General features: G+C 42.5%; 1 long non-coding RNA gene across 1 annotated transcript; it reads left to right on the forward strand.

The window, feature by feature from the left end:
- The first annotated feature begins 2923 nt into the window (after positions 1-2923).
- LOC124965746 (uncharacterized) lies at positions 2924-15469 on the forward strand. Its single transcript, XR_007105224.1, has 5 exons — positions 2924-3089; positions 10356-10488; positions 11251-11301; positions 13835-13907; positions 14250-15469. It is a non-coding gene; the product is annotated as an uncharacterized LOC124965746 (long non-coding RNA).
- The last annotated feature ends 9659 nt before the right edge of the window (positions 15470-25128 follow it).

Genomic DNA, 25128 nt, shown 5'->3' on the forward strand with positions numbered 1-25128 from the left:
ACCCCTATTTGCTCCAGAGTGCCCTGTCCGGGAATCTGCTCCTCTGGAAGGTTGGACGTACCAGTAAGTGCACTTGATTGCTCCAGGGAGCAACCCTGCAGGTGCCCTTCTCCCCCCGACCCCCATTTCCAACTATCGACTAAGTCCTGTTGTGGTTAGTGTTTTCCTCCATCAGTCTTATCAACGTCTTTTAGTTAAAGAATTAAAAGACTTCTCTTTAGTTCTCCAATCAAGAGCTTAACTCTTATATTTATTTAGATTTCCTTTTCTTCAGGGAATCATAAACACATTAGAATCAGGTGATCCTTTACTTGATAGTCCTACAGGGTGTCAGTAATGGATTTGGACTGTACTTTGTGGTTATCATCCTCTCATTGGTCTCCAAAAGTCAAGTAATTAAATGTACATAAAATTGTTTTTTCCAGATAATCAGTTTGTTAACATGTGTTTAATAACCTCTAAAAATTAAAATCTTTGACTAAACATTTTCCGGAACAATGACATTTTTAAATTGTAAATGATACCCTGCTCTACCTTCTTAAACTAATCTAAATATCCTAATTTAATGTTTCCTGGAGAAGTCAGTATTGGCATCTTGGATATCAGCGATTTTGTTATTGGATAATGTATGGGAGGCTCTGTTGGATATGCAGACCTGTTGCCGGTCCACTAAATGGCCCTGGGCACCTACACTGTTACAGTGTGTGTTTCCATTACCGTCACGTTCATATTTGATTCAACCAGTGTGTCTGTACAAAATTACATATTTCTAGAGGCAAAGTGGATCTATGAAGTTTTCTTCACAGAGCTCTTAGCCAAGAGCTTGTCCAAGTAAGTTATAGGATTTCTTTTAAAAGTAAAACATTTAAAAAAATAAGTTATATTTTAATTCAAATTCCATTGGGGGGAAGGGAAAAATGCTAATAAAGCTAATGTAGATTAATAATTTCTAATTGTTTTTCTGAGTATGTAGCTAGGGCTGGGTAGGCATGTTTTAGTCCACAGCATGTTGTACTAGTGGAATAATGAGCTGCAATGATAGATCATTTGAATAATCCTTTCTACTAATGAGAAAACCCACACTGAGTAGGCTTAAATGTATTTGGATCCTATGCTCGCCATCCCCCTTCTCCTTCCATGTGTGGTCTATAATATTGCTGGGGAATTTATTATGTATGAAAGAGTCCAAGACACAACTGCTGTATGTATTGATGCAAGGAAAAAGGAAGGGGAAAAAGTTATTTTGACCAGAAACAGGATGGCCTGCTGGGAATTATATTCTCTTGGCCCATCATTTCCTTGATCTTATAAAAAAAAATCAATTTTCCTCCATTGGGAAAAATCAGTGTCCATTGGAATAGGCTGATGTCTCCAATGGGAACTTAAATTTTCAGCATAACTCCCTCATCTTCTTCTTCCTGAAACACACTTGCATTAGGATGAAGTGGCCCTGGGAATGGACCCCATTCTAAGTCCTGAGCTTGGTGAGGTGTGCTTCCTCAAGGGCGCGCTGATATCAGATGTGTCCGGAGGACCTCACGCAGGGCCGTTTGTCTTGGAGCAGCCCTGGAGAACCGGTAGCAGGTTCTATAGGAAAGTACTAACATGGGGATTGGATTTTCCTGCCCACAGTCACCCTGAGGAAAGTGACCACCCATATGGGCTCTGCTTGTTCCCAGTGTGTGGAGCATCCAGATCTCGGATGGCGATGTCCACAGGTGAAAGTGACAGCCACCAGCCAGGCGCTGTAGTCCACATGGCAGCAGGGCTGAGTTCTGACAGCCTGGAGTGCAAGGCCAGGCTGGCTGTGGAGCTCCTTCCAAGCCTGCCATCTTTTCCCTTCTCCCTGCCTTTGCCCGAAACTTTTCATCTTGGTTTTCATTTTTAAAATATGGTTACAACATGAGAGTGGTTTCGAGCAGAAATAACGGTGATTTGAACACAGAAAACTGACAAAAAGTACCCTGGGACAAGTTTGCCTGAAATATAAATTGTTTTTATGGGCATATACCAGTTTTCTTGCTGGTCCTGAGTTGTCACTTTGGGTTATTTTCACCGTAGCCACTGAGGATGTTACTGAAAAGCAAGCAACTAAGAGCGAAGGGGGCAGAGAAGGAGAGCGGCAGACCAAGTCCATGGGGCATTATGTCCTCAGCTCCCCGGGACACACACACACGCACACACACATGTGCACACATACACATGCACACACACACAGCTACTTGTAGCATGCATGCTCTAAATTCTCATTTTGCCTTCCACAAACCTATAAAGCAAGGAAACAAAGCCAGAAAGTTTCCATGAATTCTCAACTGTGAACAAAGAGAGAAATCAAACCCTTTTTTCTCAGGGTCTGAGTTAAAAAAGATGGATGATTCTCTGCTCTTCACCTAAGTATCATGAACTCTTCTCTTCTCTGTGTTCTTCCTTTACCTATTGGTCATCATTAGTGTGCTCTACCTTTGACTGCAGGGCAGAGCGGTGCCAAACCTACTCCATTAATCAAGCCACAGATGGAGAATTAAGGTCCACAGACCTGGAAAGCTGGAATCCTTTCCATCCTCCAAGATTTATGAACATCATCCAGGGGCCAGGGCTACTCAGATGATTGTGTACTAATAAGCTTTACAAATGGTGGCTTTTCTGGGGTAAGTGTAGTGTGCGTGTGTGTGTGTGTGTGTGTGTGTGTGTGTGTGTGGAGTTTGATGTTTGAACAACTGAGCAGTGTATTGACTGTATTTTCCAAAGTGCTTTTAAAAACATGTTTTAAATCTAAACTTTGTTTAACATACCAGTGGTACTCTAATACCAGTGCTTAGTGAACACTCTCCATTCCCTGGTGTGCTTTTGAATTTCACTTAGTGCCTGAACTGGGAGAGCCTGTTTAATATTTATGGAGACTCACAATGCGTTAAGTACCAAATGGGGCCGATAAGAGGAAATGCTCAAGGATGACTTCATTTTGTTTAATTCCTGGGAGCAGGAGTGGAACGTGTGCTTCACTGGTTAGGAACAGACATGGAACTGGCACTATTCTGCAAGGACATTTGACCTAGCCTGACGGAAGGTCGTGGATCCGCCAGAATCAGGTACCTCTCTTTCTTTGTAAATGCGCAGACTTGAAGTGCACCCTTCTGTGGGTTTTACATGCACTTGCACATTTGTGTAACCCAGTCAAGAAGGGGGACACTCATTGTCCTGTAATGCTTGCCAGTGACTCTTCCCAGTCATTCCCTATTGTTCCCTCACCTGATGGCTTTTTCACTCATTAACATAGATGGCTTTTTCTGACTCACGAAATTCACGGGGTTGGAATTTTTCAGTGTCTCCCATCTTTCACCCAAGTGTACTTTGGATTCATCCATGGGGTTTGCCTAAATTTTATCTTTATTAGATCAACAAAAATAGTACTATGGGAATTCCTTTATCTGGGTTCTTATAAATTCCACTTTTTGTTTCTGTTTTTTTTTTTTTTTCTTTTCTGTATGATCCACTGATTCTCTTCTTTGTGCAGTATGATAGTCCTACACTCCTCTGAATGTTACACCTTACTTTTTTTTTTATTGCTATTTGCAGAAAAATCCAAGTCACAGAATAAGTGGGGTGCCTCCCTCAGCTCTTGAACTTAGTTGGAATGCAGAAGCTTCCATCGCCAGCTCTCAAATATCCAGGATTGTCCTCTCTTTTTGATGCTCCCTTGCCCTGGAGTCTCTATTTTATAAAATAAGAGTTGGTAGAGCTATATAGGTCACCACTGCATTTGCCTGGGGGAAAAACTTCCAGGTTGAATGCTACCTAAAAAGCATCTCTACTTCTGTGCAAAAGTTGCTTTGTTTTTTTTAAAGTTGTATTCTCTCCATGCATTGAAAGCCAATATCCTTCCCATTGGTTTTAACCTTTGACTTTGCTGTCAGACCCATTCTGGGGGGTAAACATGCTTGGATGACTTTGTAATTTTTTTCAATAAGCTAAAACTGTGTTGAAGAAGTGGTGCTGGAACTAAGTCTCTTTAGTAAGGGAGCTGACACCTTGCTATTCATGTCAACATTGATCAGATTCTGTTCTCCTGCCATCATACCTCTGTGCAGAATTCAGTTGTGAGTGGACTCTGAAAAGTCATACAAGCCGATGTTCCCTGGGGAACCTCTGATCTGCACTATGGATAGCACACATACCTGCTCCGTCCTGTGGAATCATACTGAATTCTGGAGTCATTTTTTCATCCACAGCATTAGAGAAGGATACCTTAATGCCCATGAATTCATATCTCACTGTGTAATCACTGCTTTAGTGGTCAGTCAAGTAGCAATATCTAAAGTAATTCTTGCACATCTCTCATAATAATAGTAAAGACTCATTTATTCTGATACATAATGCCTGAACTGGCAATTTTATTTTCTGTTTCCTTGACTTTATATGTTATTTCCATATACACCTTTGTTTACACTATTCAAATTTATCCTGGGCTGAACTGTCAAAAGCAATTCAAGAGAAGGACCAGTACTGTGTCTGAAGCATCAAGAAGGAACAATTTTTATGCTTTAAAGGTAAAGAATTTAATGTGCTAAGAGAAAGCAAAGGTGATGACGTTTGCAATACAAACTGTGTACACACAGCTTTCCATTCCCACCTCTTGGAATGAAGTGGCATAGATGCCAGAAACACTGACAGCAGATCTGTCATGTAAATATCTTCACCTGTTCAAAAGCCTCCCTAGAAATTCAGAGTGCGATCTCCAGCTGTGGGAAATCCTGGTGTCTAAATACAGACTCGGATTCTCTCCTTTCTCACTTCCTGCCTTCAACATCTTTCTGTCTCACCCTTCTTCTCTCTCTCTCCCTTTCTTCTTTACTTTCTTTCTTTCAATGCAGATCTCATGTGCACCAACTATCATTCTAGCCCTTGGCAATGATCCAGTGAGTAAGATAAAGATCCTGTACTCAAGGAAACTACTTTCCCCTCTTTTCCTTCTTTCTTTCTGATCGATTTCATGCCATGCCATTGGGCTAAGACTAGAGTAGCTCAGGAACTGAGTGGTGTCACTCAGTTTCAGTTTCAGCTGGCAACCTAGAAAAACCCCACGAGACAAATGATGTCACTTTCAGAGGCTTCTCTGAGCCTGGGTTGGTAGCACAGAACAAAAGGGGTATGAAAACCCCTTGCTTGCATTCATACGTATTGGTGACAAGGGATAATGCAAGTGGTTCTGCTCCTCCACCAGGTCACCATGTATCATCAGGACCCTTGTTAGCTGTTGATTAGACTTCCTGGTTGTTAGTGATTATATTGCTGAAGCACTAGCAGTACCTCTTTTTAGGGGTAGCAATCACTAGTTCTGAGCATGTTGGCTAGAAGAATCACGAGATAACAGCTGTGAGATCCTGAAGCTGCCTGGTTCCCACTCTGAGATACCTTTTATAGCTTTTAATGCATCTATAGTTTCATTTGCTTCCTGGAAAAAGAAATCTTCCAACTCTTGACCAATCAGAACTGCAGACTTTTGCTACACCATAAAGACTTGACTGAAATGAGCATTTATGTTGCTCTCCAGCATAACCCTAACCCTAACCCTAACCCTGGTTAGAGCACTGGTCTTGTTGTAAGATTTCTTTCATTGTGAACATTTCAATTTTTAAAATGATTAAAAAAAACTTGACTTAGATTTGGGGTATCTATTGTATACATTGAACATCACTTCTCATATTCCATAATCCCTGACCCAAGTGTTGAATCTAATAGGTGTGTAATGAATAATTTAGAATTATATGAAATTGTAATATTATTGCACACAACTTTGATATTTCTATAAATTCTTTCTTCCTTATTCAATTTAACACCAATAAGTCTATATATACAAAGAAATCTCTCTCTTTCTCTCTAAAAAAAAAAGCAAAAGTTGGTGAAGTTATTGCTTTTTTATTATGTAAGGCTCTAGAAACTTATTGTCTAGATAGGTAGAGAACACTTACAGGAGTCTTATCAGAGATAAAATTGATGTTGGTATATTTGGAAATATTCTACTTTCTTAGGACTTCTGGGACTATTTAAAATTCACAATATTTTTACTAAAGAATGATATTAATTCGTCTATATGATCAGATACAGTTATGTTAGTGCTCATGGAAATCCCCCCTTCTCCCTTCTACCGCAAGATTTCTGATGCTGGGTGTTTTGTTGCCTCATTCAAGATAGCGAAGGATATGGTGGAATTGTCTAATCAGGAATCCATTCCGCCACAGAACATTTTCTATCCTCTGAGCCCCGTGGAGAACCAAGACACTTCTGCTATTCCAGGACCCCAGGACAGCTCAGTATGTCTTAGTCATTTATGAGCTGGGCCTATGAACGATCAAAATAAAATTGCACCAGATAAAATTAAGCAGGTTGGGAAGACTTTTTCGAGACAACTGCGGTAGAGGTACTGTAACAAGAGACAGGAAGATTTTTAAGCACTGGGGAAAGTCCGGGAGGCCCCCAGGGTGGGGGAGGTGGTTACTGTGCTGGGTCCATGGAGCTTGCTAATTGGGCTTATTAAAGTCAGGTTTGTCCTTCCACAGAGCCTGCGAGGTATGGAAGCTGCGTTTCTTTATGACCACATGTCAAAAGGGTTTCTCCCTGTCCTTTGAGAAAGACCTTCTGGCAAAAGGCTAGAGGAGGATTTCTCCACCTTTCAAAGGGACAGAGAAAAAATTGCAATTATAAGTTTCTAAAGTAAATGCTCTAAAAGAAAAAAAGGAGGGAGGGTCCCACAGGGGGAGGAAGGCTTGCCTCAAGTCGGCCGAGCTGCAGGGAGTGTGGAGGTGGCTTTGTCATGGCTGACCCACTTCCTCTGAGTTGCTGGTCTCTTTCCCTAAACACTTGTTGGCCTTGTGAGGACAGAACGTAACTGAAGCCTCCTCTTTCCCCTGGGGGGCGGGTCTTGTCTTCTCCCTTCTCACCACCCCTGCCCCTTCTGCTCAGCGGACCTTCAGCTCCCTTGGGAATTTTCTTCACTCTCTGCCAACCCACTCTCTAAGGGTGCATGTATTTATGAGTCCAGACCTCACCTTTTTTTCTAAAAGAACATTAAGAAGCATAATCTCCTTACCGCCAGCCTTTATAGTCTGAATTTAGCTGGTGGATTCCCAAAGGACAAAGACTGTGTCAGAACTGAGCTCGATTTATAACACACACAGGTCAGTGAGCACTGCTTTGCCCCCAGGACAGCAGCGCTTGCTCAGTGACTCCGTGACAAGACAGCTGACACTGGGCTCCGAAGGAAATGTGGAGCGTGTGCCGTCTGAACAATGACGGCAGAACGTCTGTCTGTTCCTCCCCGTTCTGTGAAGTCCGAGTATTCGCTGTGCGCATATGTTCGATGTCAAGTGTGATTCACTCAAACTTAAGGCTCCAGAGAAAACACAGAAGCAAGTATTGGTATCCACAGGAAGCAAGGGGGAGGCAGCCTGCAGAGGCCAGGAAACACAGGTGGGGGAGTTGAAGTTTAAGAAAAGTTTAAGTGTGAGGTGTGTAAACAAAGGCAGGGCAAGTAAACCAAGGTAAACCAAGCTGAGGTGGGAGAGTATCTGAGAACGCCCACCGGTTAAAGGGCATGGGCACAGCCCAGTTCAACTTGGCAGGGTCCAGAGACCCTGTGATCTCCAAGGCCGAGGAAGGCGAGTTCAGCCTCACTTGGAGTCCTCAGGAGCAGGCACTTGCTTAATAGTGAAGAGGAAAAAGAACACATAATTGACAGAAGCTTTGGAGAAATTCAATGCCTGAGACATGTAGGCAGAACTCAGGAGGAAAGGAAAGCAGAAAAAGTGGGCTGGGTGTGCAGAACTCGACTCTGTTGACCTTATTGAGCAGGAGCCCTGGGTTCCCAGGAAGGAGTTCAATGGCCGGGTTAATAGTGGCAACAGCAGGTTGATTTCTAGTGCAGGTGCTTTGCAAAAATAGAATAACGGTTGACCTTTTGTCCTGGTAAGTTCAGGCTGCATTAACAAAGCACCATAGACTGGGTGGTTTAAACACCAGGCATTTATTTCTCACAGATCTGGAGGCTGGAAGGTTTGAGATCAGGATGTCAATGTGGCTGTTTTCTGGTGAGGACCCTCTTCAAGGTTTGCAGATGTCCCATTTTTGCTGGGTCCTCACGTTAAGGAAAAAGAGAGTGAACTTTAGCCTTTTCTTCTTCTGTTAAGAACACTAATCCCATCATAGGGATCTCACCTCCACAAACTTATCTAACCTAAGTATTTTCCAAAGACCTCATCTCCTTAGCATCACATTGGAGGTTAGAGCTTCAACATATGCATTTTAGGAGGACACAAACATCCAGCCCATAGCACCTCTTAAAGTAAAAACAATGAACTTATCTTTTGAATTGTACAGTCAGTTGTTGCCTTACTATCAGGAATAAATAATAGAAATGGTCATTCCTTAGGGGATGCTTCCTTCTTGTACTCCATGGGTGGGGAGAGGGTGGGGCTTGCTCTATTCCGCTCATCATATCTGCTCAGACATGGAACAACCACAGACCTGAAGACTGCAGCCTGAAAGAACTTTGCCTCACTATCTCCATTCAATCTTCTGATTTCAATGATGGGATTAGTAGTGGAACAGGAGCCAGGAAAGGTTAAAAGATGCTCCTAAAATCAATTAATAAGTGTCAATCTGGATCAGAAAGCAGAACTTCTGTGCGGATTCTCAATCCAGTGGATTTGTTTTGTTTTTGTTTATTCCAGAGTAAAGTTTGGGATCTGTTACCTGCCTATATTTACATCTAGTAAACTTACTTGGAACTTTAGAAGAATCAGTCAATTTCTCACTTTATTTTGCAACTCTGGACCACTTGATTCTTTGCTCTTTCTTTACCTATCTCAATGAAGAGTCAGTTTATAACAAGATCACCAACAATAGTTCAGGGAATAATCTATGCTAAAACCATTTTGAAACTTAGAGTTAAATCTGAGTGAACAAATGTGAAAACCCAATTTTGTTCTAGATTCTGCTTACAAAATTAACACATTGGTTTGAAAGAGAACGAGAAAGACAAAGTGACAGTAAATATTCAGAGAACCCAAGTTTCTGATGTTCAAGCCTTTTCCATTGAAGAACTAATCCATGTTATGCATGTGTGTTTATTGGGAATATTGAATAGCACAACTCAATAGTCCTAACTGCCAGTTATTACCATCCTCACTTTACAAAGAAGAACATTGAGGTTTAGAGAGCAGCCAGGGAAAAAGTCCTCTGGTAAATCTTCTGGACACAACATCCATTCCATGGGGACGTAATGTGAACCTATACAAAAGAACTACTTAGAAGTTTCCAGAAACTATGTGAGTTCCTGGGCCCCATGGCAGATGCAAACAATTAGAATTTCTTAAGGTAGCGCCACAACGCTCCTGTTAACAAGCACCCGGAGAATCGTTATGCACATTTGTAATTGAGAACCATTCGGTTACCAGTCTCTGTGACTGGACTCCAATACCTGGTGTTCAACAGCCCATTCTGCTTTGAAAGCCATGGTTCTTGTTCTTCTGACTTTCCCAGTTAGGAGTCTCTTTGTTTCTGTGCCAGAGTGCTGGAGACTGGGTAACGTTTAAAGAATAGAGGATTATGGCTTCCAGTTCTGGAGGCTGAGAAGTCCAAGATGGAGGGCGTCACATCTGGTAAGGCCCCTGTGCTGCATCCTTCCATGAAACCAGGCAGAGGAGCAAGAGGACCAACTCACAGCCCGAAGCCCGAATCCATTCCCACAGGCAGAGTCCCTACGACCTGAAAACCTCCCGTAGGCTCCCTCTCTGCACGCTGCTGCATTGGAGAGTTTTGACACATGATTTTGGGGACATGTCCACATCACAGTGCTGAATCTAGGACATTTCCCTGGGCCTGCCCTCTAGTACTAACTTACAACTCCCTGGCATGCAGGCAAAGGACGGGAGGTAATGAAGTTCCTATTCCTCAGAATGAAATGAAATTGTTTCCCTAGCATCTTCATGGCAAAAAGGAAAAGCTTACAATTAGAATATCTATTAAAGATTTCCCGTAAAAATAGTGGTCTTGGTGTTTTCATTGTGTTCTCTTCACTCTGTTGCTGAAGGAGCATTTTCTGCCCTGAGGTTGTGGGAAGAGCTGACCACGCAACACTGGACAGGTGAGATTGACAGCAGTTATTAGTCACATGTGTTCGCAGCCTGGGCGAGGAGGACACAGCACAACATACAGGGCCACATGGGGTACAGAGGGCACTTGGGCATAGAGTGGACAACCGGGGGCTTTGTGGGTGGCAGGATTTGTAGTATTGAAAGGACAAGGTGATGGTTGGCTTGTGCGGAGGAAGTGATGGGCATGTTTGTGTAACTCCACAGGCTGGCAGAGAGCTGCAGCACTCTACTCCGGGGCAAGCAGGAATTGAATGTGGTCCTTTTGCTAAGAAGAATTGCACAGAAGAACTTATCTTCAGAAGCAGAGTGGGAAGAAGAACGGGCCTTTGGAGACAGAGTTAAGCCATTGGAGGCCCTCCTAGTTTCACTAGATTTCAAAACAACATAAGAGTATTAAGTCTAATTTTTATCTCTTTGTGTACAATGACTTGTTCTTATCTATCTATCTATCTAACTATCTGTCTATCTATCTATCTATCCATCCATTCATCTAATCCCATAAAGGGAAAGTGAGTTCCACTTTGCTGCAAACCCTTTCCCTTTGGTAGTGTGCTTCTCCAATATCCTTGTGTAGTTTCTTGACTTTTCAGTCACTTTTAGTTATGAAAACATTCTATCTGGGCTACGAACATTTAAATCAGTCTATTTTAAAACTTCAAGCTCAAAACTTTCATCTTTTATCTGCAAAGGTCAGACTTGCAGATCAAGCTGCAACTGTTTGAAGGTGGGGCTGTAGAGTTCTCCATTTCATTACATCCCTCTGGCTGGGATGGGGAATGTGGGGGGATGGAAAATAAATAGACTCATGCCCACACTCAGCGAGTTAGATGTCCTCTTCTGTGCTGGCTTCAGGTACTCTGCCTCTGTGATCAGCCCCACCTTGCTGGTGATGAGGAAGTTGCCTCCTCTCTCCTTTCCTAGCACTGAGAGGCCATCTGCATAGCCTCTTGCTCCTACAATCTCCTTATACCCTTTATTTCTCTTGAGAGTGACTAACAAGGTTGTTAAGCCTGCTGCCATTTTTAGGTTCCTTGGTCTAAGCCATGCAGTTGCTCTTTCAGCAATTCATCTTTTAAAATCCTTTCTTTACTCCCTGTAGATTCTGGATTGGGGCAGAGACTCTGCCTATTCTCTGGTTCACAATTTTCAGGTAAGAGAAAAAGTGTCACTAACCTAGTTCGGGCACTGAACCAACTTCTAGGGAAGGGAAGGTCACCCCAGTCCAGTGTCCCACAAACTTTGCATTCTAGGTGGAAATTCAGAGGGAAGGAATAGCAGATTGCAATATCCATTTTGCTAAAATATCACCTTTCAGAAATGGTTGTGACAACTTTGGAATATGGAACATTTAGCAGTCACAACTTTATTCTTAACTGAGATTTCCAGTTGTATGTTAAGTATTTCCAGTTAATAGAAACACTTAACATACATATGCCTGTCTAGGTTAATTTGTTGTATTCAGGAAGTATCACTTTTTTCTATTTTGATGACAATCTGTGTTTCCATGATTAGAGCTCTGGTATGTTATGGGATAGAATGTAAAAATTTTATATTGAAACAAGTATTGTTGCTGTATGTATATAAGTTACTATTTTGTTGGTTTAAAGCACTAGTCCTCATACATTCCTTGATGTGTTTTTGACAACTCAGATGGATTTCAAAGTGAACTTTGAGGACTATAGATATGAACATTTCATATTTTTCTGCAAGGGTTTGATTGGCAGCTCCTAGAAATGGGATGTTAAGGAGAGAAGATGTCCAAAGACACCTAGGCTGGCCCTGGCTCCCAAGCACTTACGTTGAGTTTGAGAACCCACCTAGTGGACTCTCCACAACCTGCTTTGGCGTTGCTTTGCTCAAGTATTTCTCCTTACTCTGACACAAACCTCTCCTCCAGTAATGTGAGCTCATTTTTGGCAATCTTTTCTTACAGTCTTTGCTGCAACAGCTCTATGACTTTTTCCTTATATTTGATTTCAATGGTGGATAAAAGCAATAATGTAAATTCCCCTCAGAGTTAACATTTTGCCCAGAGGCTTCAGGCAAAATGGATCATTTCCCAGGCAGCTACTAAACCCTATGCAAAATGAGGGGAATCCAGGGGCTGGCAGGCTGACAGGTGCTCTCTTCCTTTCAGACTAGAGAATGAAAAAGATAAAGGGAAATTGAGGGAAATTTTAAAAGGAGAGAAAGGGGAACTAAGGAGAAAGAAATGGTGGATGAGAAGTCTGCATTGATTCAGCCAACTCTGCCAAGATAAGACCAGATTCCTCCATGCAGCTGGTGGTCTTGGGGTTGAAGTCAAGGAATCTTCACCAGTGCCTGCCTGCCCAGCTCCCTCACATCCTGCGGAGAGCATTTCCATATTGCTCCCCTTTTCCCAAAGGTGAGGAGAAGAGTGCTATGCACTGTGGGCAGCCAGTCCAGGGGACTCCTTTACTGTCTGGGCCATGCATAGCACATGCACGGTGAAGGGCGACCGAAGAGGAGGCCCTGAGCAAGAGAAGACAGAGACCCCTCGGTCTTGCAGTGGAGAAGCAAATGGAGCCTGAGCTGGGAGAATACATGGACAGACTGTTTAAAATTCAGGGTCAAAGGAGAATGTCTTCCATATGGGGCTATATGGAAACAAAATGATTCATGACTGCAGATCTAACCATTTGGGGCAGCCTTATCTCGTTTCCATAATGTCTAAAAGGGTCATTGACACTCTTCTCCTGAGTTGATAAAAAGTTTTAAGGTGGCATTCCTAACACACTAATACAATGACCTACTTTCTCTTTGGCAAGCTAAGCAGCATTTATGTCAGCACAACGTGGGAGTGTGATTGCATTTGCTTTTCAAATATTCACATTCGTTCTCTTTTCTTTGTGTGTGTGTGTGTTTCATTCTGCCAAAGTTATTTTCCTGATAGAAGGGAGACTGAGTTTTGAGAATAAATGACCATTTCTTTAGCATTTAATAGAGTAAAATCTTGAATACCGAATGAAAGAGCTAATCCCTATTATGCTCCCCAAAGTTGTAATTTTATACCCAAAGAAGTTCTCTTTTTTTGTAATAAAGGTAAAAAGAGGCTGGAGGAAGGAACCCCTAGTGTGTTAAAGTTTCATTATTTCCAGACAAGGCAAAATTACAACTCCTATTTCTGTTGCACCAGGGAGAATTTAAGACCTCTATGCCTACGTTTTTAAAAGGTTAGGAGGAACTGTACACAGCTGACATTTCAGTGTATGATCAAAGTGTTCCTCAATCTTAAATATATACTTTAAATGTGTCAGATATGCCATCACTTGCTCACTGCAGCATATAAACTTCCCCACACACCACCTGACATTTCCTGACCCAGTGATTCCACTGTTCAGTGTGTCCTACTTTCTGCAAGTCAGGCCACCCTATTTAGCATTATGTCCCTTTAAGGAGGACCCGTTTCACTCTGGTAACAGATGGTGTCTGTGCTTATCTTCTGAATCCTCCTATCATTTTTAGATATTTTAAGTGATACCATCAGCCTGTCTTTGGTGGAAAAAAAGAAGGGCAAAGGAATTCAAATTTTGCCACATGGCAAATTTAATACAACAAACAGTGGCATTTTCTGCCATCTTGTGTCTGATCTGGTTCTATATTTGCAAGTTCTGAGAATTAACAAGGATGTTCACATTAGTAATATCCTGTTTTCATTCCAGGTTCATGTCAAAACCAGCATGGAGTTTCTGAAAGACAGAAAAGAATACTATAAGGAGGGAGATCACAGGTCGGGTATGTTTCTTAAAATTTGCTTTATCCTTGCCTGTTTGGGGCAAATGCACTAATAGCTCCTTCTGAGTTTACTAGATCAAAATGAGGCTGAGACAGTCTGAGACTTCAATGCACAGCAAGATGACACTTATCCTGATCACAGACTTCTTCTGGTGAAATAATTAAAAAAAAAAAAAAACTATAATAAAGTTTGTTGTGAGAAAATTTAGGCCCAAATGTCTTGGAGTTGTTTCATTTTTGAGTGGGGTGGTTGTTTTGCTTAAATTATACATGAACGGTTGAGCGCTATTTTGATGGCTTTCTTCTATTTTATTGTGAGCCAAATGATACCTTTCTTTACAGGTGACAGCTCGACAGCACAATTCAGGAAGCACAACCGAGGAGGTGCCATTAAGCAAAGCACCCTGTTTGTTGGAAAGAATCACTGAAGGATGGAGCAGGAAAGTAGGAACCAGCAGAGGCTCAGTATCACCACTGCCCTGTGAATAGCCTAACTTCTTTCTGCTTTTTTCCTTCACTCTCAGGTGGAAGCCCAATGTTCAACCTAAAAGGCATTCTCAAAAAAGGCATTTTGTTTAGGAAAGGGGACAATTCACTACAACAAACATTTACTAAGGGTGCTAGTGCACTTAGAGTCATTAAGAGGCAAAATTATCTAAGCCACAGACATCATATGTGAGCTTAAAACCCAGGGATCTGCTGATTGTTACATGTGCTCACGCAAATATATGCTCATCACATTACACACTGTCGCTTAACTCTCTAAGACATGAAAGAGGTTAAAATAAATGCAAACACTCATTGGAGCTTTGAAAGGGATCCGAAGTTGATCTGCTTCTTCACCGGTTCCAACAGTGGATCATGGAATAGAAGGAATGGCATCAAACTGTGGGAACCAAAAGCACAAATTTTCCCAAGTGGGTCACTAAGAATTAATGAGAAGGTCCACTCCTAATTGTTCTTTCTCATTCCTCTGTGTTTTAACCCTTGAGGGATACAGAGCCAGTATAATGCAGTTTGTTCAGTTAATACTGTGTTGTGAATGGCAGCACCCCAACCTAACAGGGTTGATCTCTTGGTCCAAGTTGCGAGAGGCTCTTCCCATGTTCTGTAGATGGGCAGCTTCGTTATGGTGTAGGGTGCAAGAAAACCAAGGGATTGCACGTTCATGTGGCATTGTCACGTCTGTGACCTAAAGAGCCATTTAATTATATGCAGTATTCACAGGAGACACGTTGCAACATCCCCAGTGGGTATCTGAAAACGCAGATAATACTGAACCCTACATTATTATAGGTATGCTATGCTTTTCCCTGTGCACATATACCTCTAAATTTCCTTTTTTTCTTTATAAATGTATGAATAGAAGAATCATTTGTACTGTAGATTTTAGCAATCTCAGCATATATATTTTTTTCTGACCTTATTAAGTAAAGAACTTTCCCCTTTTCACTTAAAGGAATTACTTTATGGCCTCTCTTTGGCATATCTAGATGTTAGCATCAGTACTCTTGTGCTTTGGGGCTATTACTAAATAAAGGTTCCTTGAATAAAAGCATTGTGATATCATTGCAGCCAGTATGATAGCTGAGATGGCCACTAGTGACTAATGGGCGGCTCAAATACATATTGTGGATATAGCAGACAAAGGGGAGATTTACAGCACAGGCAGGATGGAGCAGAATGGTATGAGATTTCATTCTTCACAATACTTAGAACACATGCGATTTAAAACATGAGTTGTTTATTGCTAGAATTTCCCATTTGATATTTTCAGATTGTGGTTGACCATGGGTAACTGAATCCATGACAGTGAAGCCAAAGATAAGGGGTGACTGGCACTCTGTGACCCTTCTGAGGTACTGCAACCTGGGGAGAGAAGCCCCTGGTTAGAGCACGCCCCCACCCAGGAGCAGGGCGTCAGCCTCCCGCAGGGTGAAGGAAGGACAGCTGCAATCAACTTGCTCACAAGTGGTGGCTTGGTTCCCTGAGTGCAGACACCATGCTGAGGACATAGGAGGCCTCTCTGCTGTCAGGGCAAGTGTTCATTAGTGGCAGAGGTTTGGGAGACAGACACCTCATCTTGATTGTGTCATATGTCAACCCTGTCCTCAACTCCATGATTACTGCTCCCTGGCCCCTGATGTGGCCAATGATAGAAGCTGGCTGATATCAGTGGATGGGTAAAAGTTTGTGTATCAAGTGTCCAGTGTTCATTTGTCACATTGATTTGAGACACAAAGCTCCACACATGTTGCACGTGGTCCTATGGGTCTGAACAAGTCCTCTTCCCCAGGTGTCCCTGACTTGCTCTTACAGTGTTACCCCCTCCACGATGGTTCTCGCCTTCCAGAACATGGGCTTCTGGCTGGGAGTTTGAATATGCTCTTATTGCAGACCCTTCCTTCCTCTACCCAAAGTTGTCACCAAGAGCACTCCTCACAGCTCTGCCCACAGGCCAGTTCCCTTCCAGTGTTTCTCAGGGCTACGCAGGAATGGACCCAAGACCATCCATTTCAGTCCACAAAAATATTTCAAGCTGATCCATCCACCAAATATGGCTCAGACATTTCTTTTTCTATCAGATTGTTGTGGGGGATGCTCCCGACCCCACTTTCCCCATGGAGTCATGGAGGTAAACCAAGTGATGCCAGTCCAGAAGGGACAGGTGGCACAGGCTCTGAGATATTCTTTTAATTCTCTGTGCTCTGTAGACCTGCATGGCCCAAATTCAGAATCTTCCATTGCTTATGATACACTGTGCACCCACTCTACCTGGTGACTTTGCAGCTGTGACTACTCTTACACCATAACAAGCATCTCCAGTTGCACAGTCTCTTTATGTCCCAGGCTTCCACCTCAGGTTGTTAGAGTCTGGTGTCAAGCCAGGGAGAACATTCTCTGTTGCAGGAGGCGTGGTCTTGCTCGGGAACTCTAGAATCCTGCATTACAACATTTGGTGTGGGTTGGGGGGGATTGAAGGAAACCACACCTAGTGTCCTAATCTGCAACAGATTCTTCTCGAATGTTGGAACTGCCATTTCAAATAACCTGAGCTGCAGGGCGCTTAAATCCTCACCAATACAGCCAACCTGAGACTCTTGAAGTGTCTGCCTCCTCTCCTCTGGTGCACCTTTTAGCAAACGTGGTATTCAGAGGGCTTGCTTGCCATGGGGGATGTCAGCAATGCAGTGAAGCAGGGTGTTGGGCTGTGGCATGTGGGGCGATCAAGCTCCTGCAGGCTACCTTTTGCTGGAGAGCAGAATCCACACCAGCTACTTAATAGAGTTGATCATAAGAGATGGACTAAATAAGTCATGGAAAACTAAAACAGCAGAAAGGGAATACTGAGTTAACAGAGTGAGTAAGTGCAGAATGTGTCGCCTCCTCTTAGTTGGAGGAGACCATGGAAGAGGATGGTGGTTTAAAACCTACCTTGGAGATAAAACCCGGACATCTGCAGTGGGGCGTTAGGCAGGTGCTGCTGCTGGCCTGGAGATATGTCTCTGGGTCAGCTCCAAGCACTGAGAAAAGCCTGCGGTGTGCCAGCTGTGTTTCTAGGATAAATAGCCATCACTAGACCTTTGCAGGCAGAGCAGTACACAGCCCAGGGCAGGCACGGCCCATCTTCCTTCCCCAGCCCTTCAGTCTCTCTCCCAGCTGCCTTTGGGGTCCACTGGAAAAGGGGGAATGGAGTCGGCAGAGTCCCAACCCAAGCAGAAGGAAGGATTCAGAGCTGAAGTGGAAAGGCAACAACCAGCACCTCTGACAGAGGAGTAAATACCAGATAAGACCAATAAATCCAAGTCTGCTCAGTTCTCACAAATCCAGTATAAACCCCAAGAGTCCTTTGGAAGCTGAATTTATATGAGTGCTTTCCAGGATTTGAAAGAGGTGAGTGTTCAATTCTTCCTCCCTCTCTCCATTCCTTCCTCCCTCCTCCCTTCCCTTCACTTCCCCCTCCCCCTCCTCTCCCCTTTTTCTTCCTTCCTTTCTCCTGTCCCCCTTCCTTCCCCTCCCTCCCTCCTTTCTTTTCCTTCCTTCCTTCCTTCCTTCCTTCCTTCCTTCCTTCCTTCCTTCCTTCCTTCCTTCCCCCCTCTCTTTCTTCTTTTCTTTTCTTTTCTTTTCTTTTCTTTTCTTTTCCCTTCTCCTCCTTCTCCTCCTCCTCCTGCCCCTTCTCCTCCTCCTCCTGCCCCTTCTCCTCCTCCTCCCCTTCTCCTCCTCCTCCTCCTGCCCCTTCTCCCCCCTCTCCTGCCCCTTCTCCTCCCCTTCTCCTGCCCCTTCTCCTCCTCCTCCTCCTGCCCCTTCTCCTCCTCCTGCCCCTTCTCCCCCCTCTCCTGCCCCTTCTCCTGCCCCTTCTCCTCCTCCTCCTCCTGCCCCTTCTCCTCCTCCTGCCCCTTCTCTTCCTCCTCCTCCTCCTGCCCCTTCTCCTCTTCCTCCTCCTCCTCTTCCTCCTCCTCCTCCTCCTTCTTCTTCTTCTTCTTCTTCTTCTTCTTCTTCTTCTTCTTCTTCTTCTTCTTCTTCTTCTTCTTCTTTCTCTCTCTCTCTCTCTCTCTCTCTCTCTCTCTCTCTCTCTCTCTCTCTCTCTCTCTCTCTTTCTTGTGACTACACACCTACATTCTATATGCTACATCCTGTGCCTGGTTGTTTTGTCATCAGGACATTTTTTTTTAACTGATCCCACAAAAATTCTACATATTGATGAGATACCATGTGATGTTTTGATACATGGATACATTCTGCAATTCTTGAATCCAAGTAAACACATCTATTTTCTCAAACATTAACCATTTCTTTACAGTGAAAGAATTCCAAATCCCCCCTTCCTCTGGCTTTTCTGAAATGTGAAATAAATGACCATTATCTGTGGTCACTGTGCTGTGCACAACAGAACTTCTTGCTCCCAGTCAGCTCTACCTTAGTACCAGCATCTTCCATCTCTCCTGTCCAGTTGGAGTGGCCAGAAAGTTAGAACAGGGCAAACATGACATGGATCCAGGGGAAAGTTTCAGCAGAAGAGGAGTGTTCAATTGTTTCACATGCTGCGGAGACACAAAAATAGATGCATCAAATGAGTAAAACTATAATCTCTAAAATGATACATTTGTTTCCAGTTAGAGTAGGAAATAACAATTTATTATTATTAAGGTTATAGAACAATTTGGATGAATAATTAGTTGATACTTTATCATAGAAGGCAAATAACTTTTTAAACAGATACAATCTGCATGAGAAATAAGTTCATTGCAGAAGGAATCAGAGAAATTGTAATGGGGATCTACATAAAACACATTGTTCATCAGTGTGAAAAAATGTAAATAAACATGTAAATACTTTTGAAAAAATGAATACCTCCACTTCTCTGCTAATTTAGTCATTCTGGGAACTCCTAAAAGGCACTGTTTTGCTTACACAGTGTTTTGTTTACTCTGCTTTTGTTGTGCCCAAAGGCTTGAGACCCCACAAGGACCACCAGAGACCACGATCAATGCAAGCAGCAAAGAGTCATTTATTAGTGAGTTCGAACCCGGTCCTCTGCGTCCTTAATCAACGACGCTAGGAGAGGCCCCGAGCCCTCGTCAGCAGGGTTTTTATAAGGAAAAGCAAGCAGTTTTACAGTGTTCTTCTAATTGGCTAACATTCGAAGAGCTAAACCTCCCCTGGTTGGGTCCGGTCAATCTATTTGATTTTCATTGGGTCCAGCCAGAACTGGACGGTCCTAGAGGAAGAAGGGGGGAGGGAACAGGTGAACTATTTAGGAGCTGAGTCGGGGCTAGGCCCTGCTCTCGTCCTTGACGGATAAGGTCTCCAGGCAACTGCACATTCCTCGGACAAATATCTCTTAACAACCTTGGTAAGCACAGGGGCCCAGCAGTCCTGTTTGTCCTTGAGACAGTTAGCAGCACAGATACCACCCTGCTCTCAACACTTTGACTTGTTAATTTTTTATTTATTTTATAATCATCTTAATTAAAACATCTTTTATTCATCCCCCCCATCAAGACAGAGTGTGATTTGTAAGAACAAATTGTTAAGTATCTGTGCCATCCTGAAAACTGGGATCATGGTGAGAAGCATGGTGGCTTCTACTGATGTGGAAAGAGAGTCCTGCGGGAGCCTGGGAGGGGTAATCAATTCAGAGCTAGCAAGGAACACCTTGCACTGAAGAGGGCCTTGGAAGCTGGGTTTTATTTTTGTTACAATAGATGCGCATGCTATGGCTTTCCCCCAATTGCTTAGGAAACATCTCCTTCTGGGGCCTCCATTCTGTGGTGGCTTGGTTAGCTATCCTTGCTGCAGAGTATCTGTCAGGGGACCTGAGCAGCCCTCTTGGAAAACATGGCCTTCACTTAGCAGAGGCCAGAGCAGAGAAGTAAGCCATTCTCAGACCGACTCCCCGACATGGTGGTTGCTAAAGGCTTTGCACAGCTTATTTTGATGCCAATGATAATCTGTGAATTATGGACCATGTGCTATTCATGTCCTGAAATATTCTGTACATTCTGTATGTGATTTGTGCCAGATAGTAAGTAGAATAAAGCAGGAAAAGTCATAATGCTTTATCTCAAGGAAGAGTTTACAAGTAAAGCTTTCTTAGATCCTCATGGTGATTTGAGAACTGAACATTTTGTTCAACAAACTGCATTTTTTTTTTACATTGCTAAGAGAAATGTCAAGTCCTATATCACAGGATAGTGATTTTTTTTTTCTTATAGTGATAGCTTTTAATAGGAACCATGTACCAAAGTATAAAATCTTTGATGTTGACATGTATTATAACAGTGGTAGATAATTGTTTTAAGACCATTAAGGAATGAATAAAGGGGAAAGGCAATTTTCTTTGTAGTAGTTTTAGAAATAGACAGTTATAAAAGTGGATTTCATGAAAAAAGATGTTTGTATAGCTAGCTTCAGTCATACTATATTTGTATAGAAAACTCAGGGGATGAAAACAAAATAAATGTAAGTTGAAACTTTCAGTAAGCACAGGGTTGGCTCTTCATGAATTCAAAATTGTATCATTCTGAGTCTAGAATTTTAGACAATGTTTTAGGGAGGGTCAAACCTATCCCTTAATTCTAACATCACATTGTGACCATGTTGGCTAACTTTCTGGAGAAGGTATTCCCTCCTGTAATTCAGGACTCCCCTTCAACAGCACTTGCTGACTCTGACATCAGGAGGGACCTTGCCACTCCTGCAGAGATCTACCCAAAGTTGATTGAGATGCCAGGTCCATGTTTGTGGCAGCCTGGGTCACCGACACAGCTTTTGCAGTCCCTTAAGGTGTTATTTCTTTAGGATCATCTGTTACCATATCCTAAGTTGGAACATATGTGTTTCTTTCACATCCCCGGAAAGTGACGCCCAGACTCACTGATTTCAACATGTACATGCAACTAACTCTTATATTGAGCATTCAAGAGGCTTCATGCTTCCTGGACGGACAGTGAGGTTTATGTCTACATTTCACATTTCCCATTTCTCTTTCTCTGTCTCTCTTTGTCTCTCTGTCTCTGTCTCTCTCTCTCTCATTTTTGCAGAGAGAGAGAGAGAGAGAGATATGAAATAACATACATTCATATTATATTTAGGGTCATTGGAGTACTTCTTGGAGAGAATTCATTGAACTTGAACCTTAGCAGTTTTATTAAGTCTTTCCCCATTAAGGAGTTGCTCTTACTATGAGAAGGCAGCCAGGACCAAGTTTTCTGCATTTCTTTGCATCTCAAAGTGTTTTTAGTCCTCATAATACCAGGTTAGTAGTGATAGGGATTTTCTACTTAGAAAGTGGAAGACAAACCCAGAGAGGGAAGGCTGAAGACTTCCTATCTGTACCAGTGGGGAAACCAGGCTGTATAAAGCACTACTGATTTCTTCAGTTGCTTCTGGTAATATTTTGACAGCAAAGTAATTGGTTTAGGTGGAGAAACGTCTCATTGCATACTATAGGCAAATAAATATGGATGCCTATGATTCTGTTTTACCAGATTCTGCCCCGATTGAGGAAAAGCATGCCATTGTCACAGCAGATAAAGGTTGAAGTGACTTCACAATCAATGCAAAATAAGCAACCCTCTTTCTTTAAAGTAAAGCTCGTGGGCAGGAAGTGGAAGCATGGTGTTCTCAGCTGGCTCCTTCCTTAGTAGCACATTTGTACCAAGATAAAGTGGACTTGTGTCAATCATGCAAAAGATTATTGCATGATGCTGTGGCTTAATTTAAAATTCCTGATTCCTCTCCTATTTGTTAGTGATAACTTGATTGTGTCCTTTTTTTCTTTCCTTGAAACCACTGGGACAGTCTTGCCATTTATTGTGCTATGTGCAGACAATGGCTATTTTTAGGTGTATATATTGCAAGGATAAATAGCTGAACATTTTTGTGTTCATCGGTTCCATCTCAATGTGGAGCAGAAGTGTGCACATAACTAGGATTTCTAGTGCTTCAATTATTCATTGCTAAATTACCTAAGATATTTCTAAATGTGACTTATTATTGGGAAGTATCATACTGTCCACCATCAGAAGATAGTTCACTCCTCAGTCAGGAAGTTTGGACAATATCAGGGCCGGACTTTTTATTCCTACTATGCAAATGAGAAAATTTTCATAATATATATGTCCAAGAATACTTTGATTGAAATATTTATTTAAAATTTTGTAAATTATGACCAATATAAAAGATAACAGCAGAAAATCCTTGTGGAAAAAGATAGTGGCTTATCCAATATAGTGCATAGTTTAGAGTCACCATTCATCACTTAGGGATGGACATATCATTACTCCTTAACAAAACCATTATGCAATGGAACTTTTGTTAATTCAGACCATTTCTTAAGGTCCTGAAATTTTCAACATTTTTAAATTTTTATTTTGGTAAAATTATCCACTTGCTGTTGCTTTATAAAAATAACTCATATAGAGATCATTCATTATACTGTAAAGTTTTAGGTATTTGTATAAAGTTTAGGGTCACTGTATTGCAGTGTAACAAAAAGTTATTGAAGGCTTATTATGCTTTAAAGATTGGAGAATTGGAGGAAAAAGGGTAAGATTCTGATAAGCTAATAAGTAATTTATATAACTGTTTATAACCTGTGCTCCAATAAAGATGTGCTATAACAATAGGCAGCATCTATAGGCACTTACAGAGTACCAGACATTGTTCCTGAATCATTCTTCCATTTCTTTTCTTGGCTATTTAAATCTCAAAAGTCTCTTGTGAATTATATTCAGTTGCCATCCATATTTTATAGACAAAAAATGGAGGGACCCAAATCTACCCAAAGTACCCAGTCAGTGAGCGGAGAGCCAACACACTACCTCAGTCCCAAGTTCCATCACACTCTGAGCAGCGAGGAGGACTGATTCTACTACAGAACCTGGGCTGAGGGACATCTCGTACGTGAGGTGCTCCTTGGCTTGTGCTTTGAAGAACGACTGCAAATGAACCCAATGACCCAGGAAGAAGATCTTCCCAGGGTAAGGCAGACTCCCAAGAGGAGACCTCAGATGTGCAGAAGAGAGCCTTTCGCATTGAAGGGAGAGGAAATGGTCCCATTGTACTGTGGTTGGAGACAGAAATAAGAGGGCAATGGTTTCTGCAATTTCAAGTGTTTCTGTTCCAGGTCTAAAATGTGATTCTTAAAATGTATGGAGTCTTTCAACTCTAACACATTCCTGTTTTTGATTAATTTTCATTGTAAATATTCATATTTAGCAGCATCAAATTCCATGCGGCATATGCAAATTCCCTGAATTTTCCCCATTCTGTAATGAGAAATGAATGAATGCATGGGTGTAAATAGATATGGGTTGGTAGTGTACATGACCAATTTTGCTAAATAAAGTATTATTTTTCACTAGATGCATATGAGTCAGTTGAAAATACTGGCTTAGATAATGAACAAACAGGGTAACATACAATGTAATTATTTTCATCTTGGGTAAGCCCAGTTTCCTCACTTCATTAGTTTTTAATTAAACCTCTGTCTGATTAAGTCCTCCATCTCTTCCCACAACCTTTTGCTTATGAAACTTCCTTCATTTGGTCCTTAGCCGTCTCCAAGAGCATAGAAAGCAGTATTGTTTGCTTATTCTCTAACTGCATCTTTATGTACATCACCTATTAATTTTGCTTAAAATATAATGTGAAAAAAATCACAATCAGGTAAGAGTAGAGTGGATGTACAGAAACTGTGACCATCTAGGGTCTAGGGGATAGGGACATGGGTCCCCCAGGAGCATCCAAGGCTTTGTAGGATACAGGCTCTAAAAGTGTGTGAGAAGATTTGCCTGGCTTTGGAACCTGTTCTGATGCCTCTCAAGGGCAACCAAAGGGGAGGCTCAGACTCCTCAGCTGACAACAGCAAAAGATGAGGGAGACTAGTCCTGCAACCAGAACCTCATCCCAGCCCTGCTCTGGGCTGGCATGTGAGTGGAGTGTTGGGGTGAAGACTCTCCCTAGGGCACAAGGGACAAGTCCACCCCAAGCCTAATAGAGTCTCCTCTTTTAGGTTATGCTTCAGATCTTTGGGCTGTGGCCTCCGGAGTGGACTCAGTTGCTGTTTGCCCACTCCTTAGGCAGAGCAATGCCTAAAGTGGCTGCTGTCACAGCTTCTGCGTGGTCATGGAAGGACTTGTGGTTGACTCTGCATTGTCTGCTGGTCAGGAAGCCAGCTCCTCTACGTGCAGGGCTGAGTTGGCGAAGAGAAGGTGGAAGTTCTGTGAGGCTGAGGCTTTGTTTGCATGTTTGCACCTCTCTCTGGGTCCTGCGAATGTTAGCTTTTGGCATCATCCAGAAAGACACCCGAACATGAATTCAGAGAAATTGACTTTGGAGCACACATTCCGCCATGTTTTCTTTGGATTCCGTCCTTGGTTCTTCTCTTTTGTTTCTCATTTAGAGAAGAAATACTTCTTCGGAGCCACTATATGAGCTTATGTAAGATGGAACCACAGAAAACAAATCAAGGAAATATAGGGGCAACACCAGGAAGTTGTGAACTCCTGAAAACAGAGGAGGATGGATTTTTAAAAGGAGGAAGTGATCAGCAGGAACTGTGGAGATTGAAGTGTCCTCAGCAGCTCATGGAACAAGATGCTAGTGTTCCCAGAAGATAAGCTGGGGCCATGGCAGACGCTAAGATCAGGCTTCAGTGGGTTAATGAATGGGGAAAGAGACCCTGGACGCAGAGGGCAGATGTTACTCTTGAGGA

The sequence above is a fragment of the Sciurus carolinensis genome, chromosome 15, assembly GCF_902686445.1.
Source record: "Sciurus carolinensis chromosome 15, mSciCar1.2, whole genome shotgun sequence".
NCBI classification, from domain to species: Eukaryota; Metazoa; Chordata; class Mammalia; order Rodentia; family Sciuridae; genus Sciurus; species Sciurus carolinensis.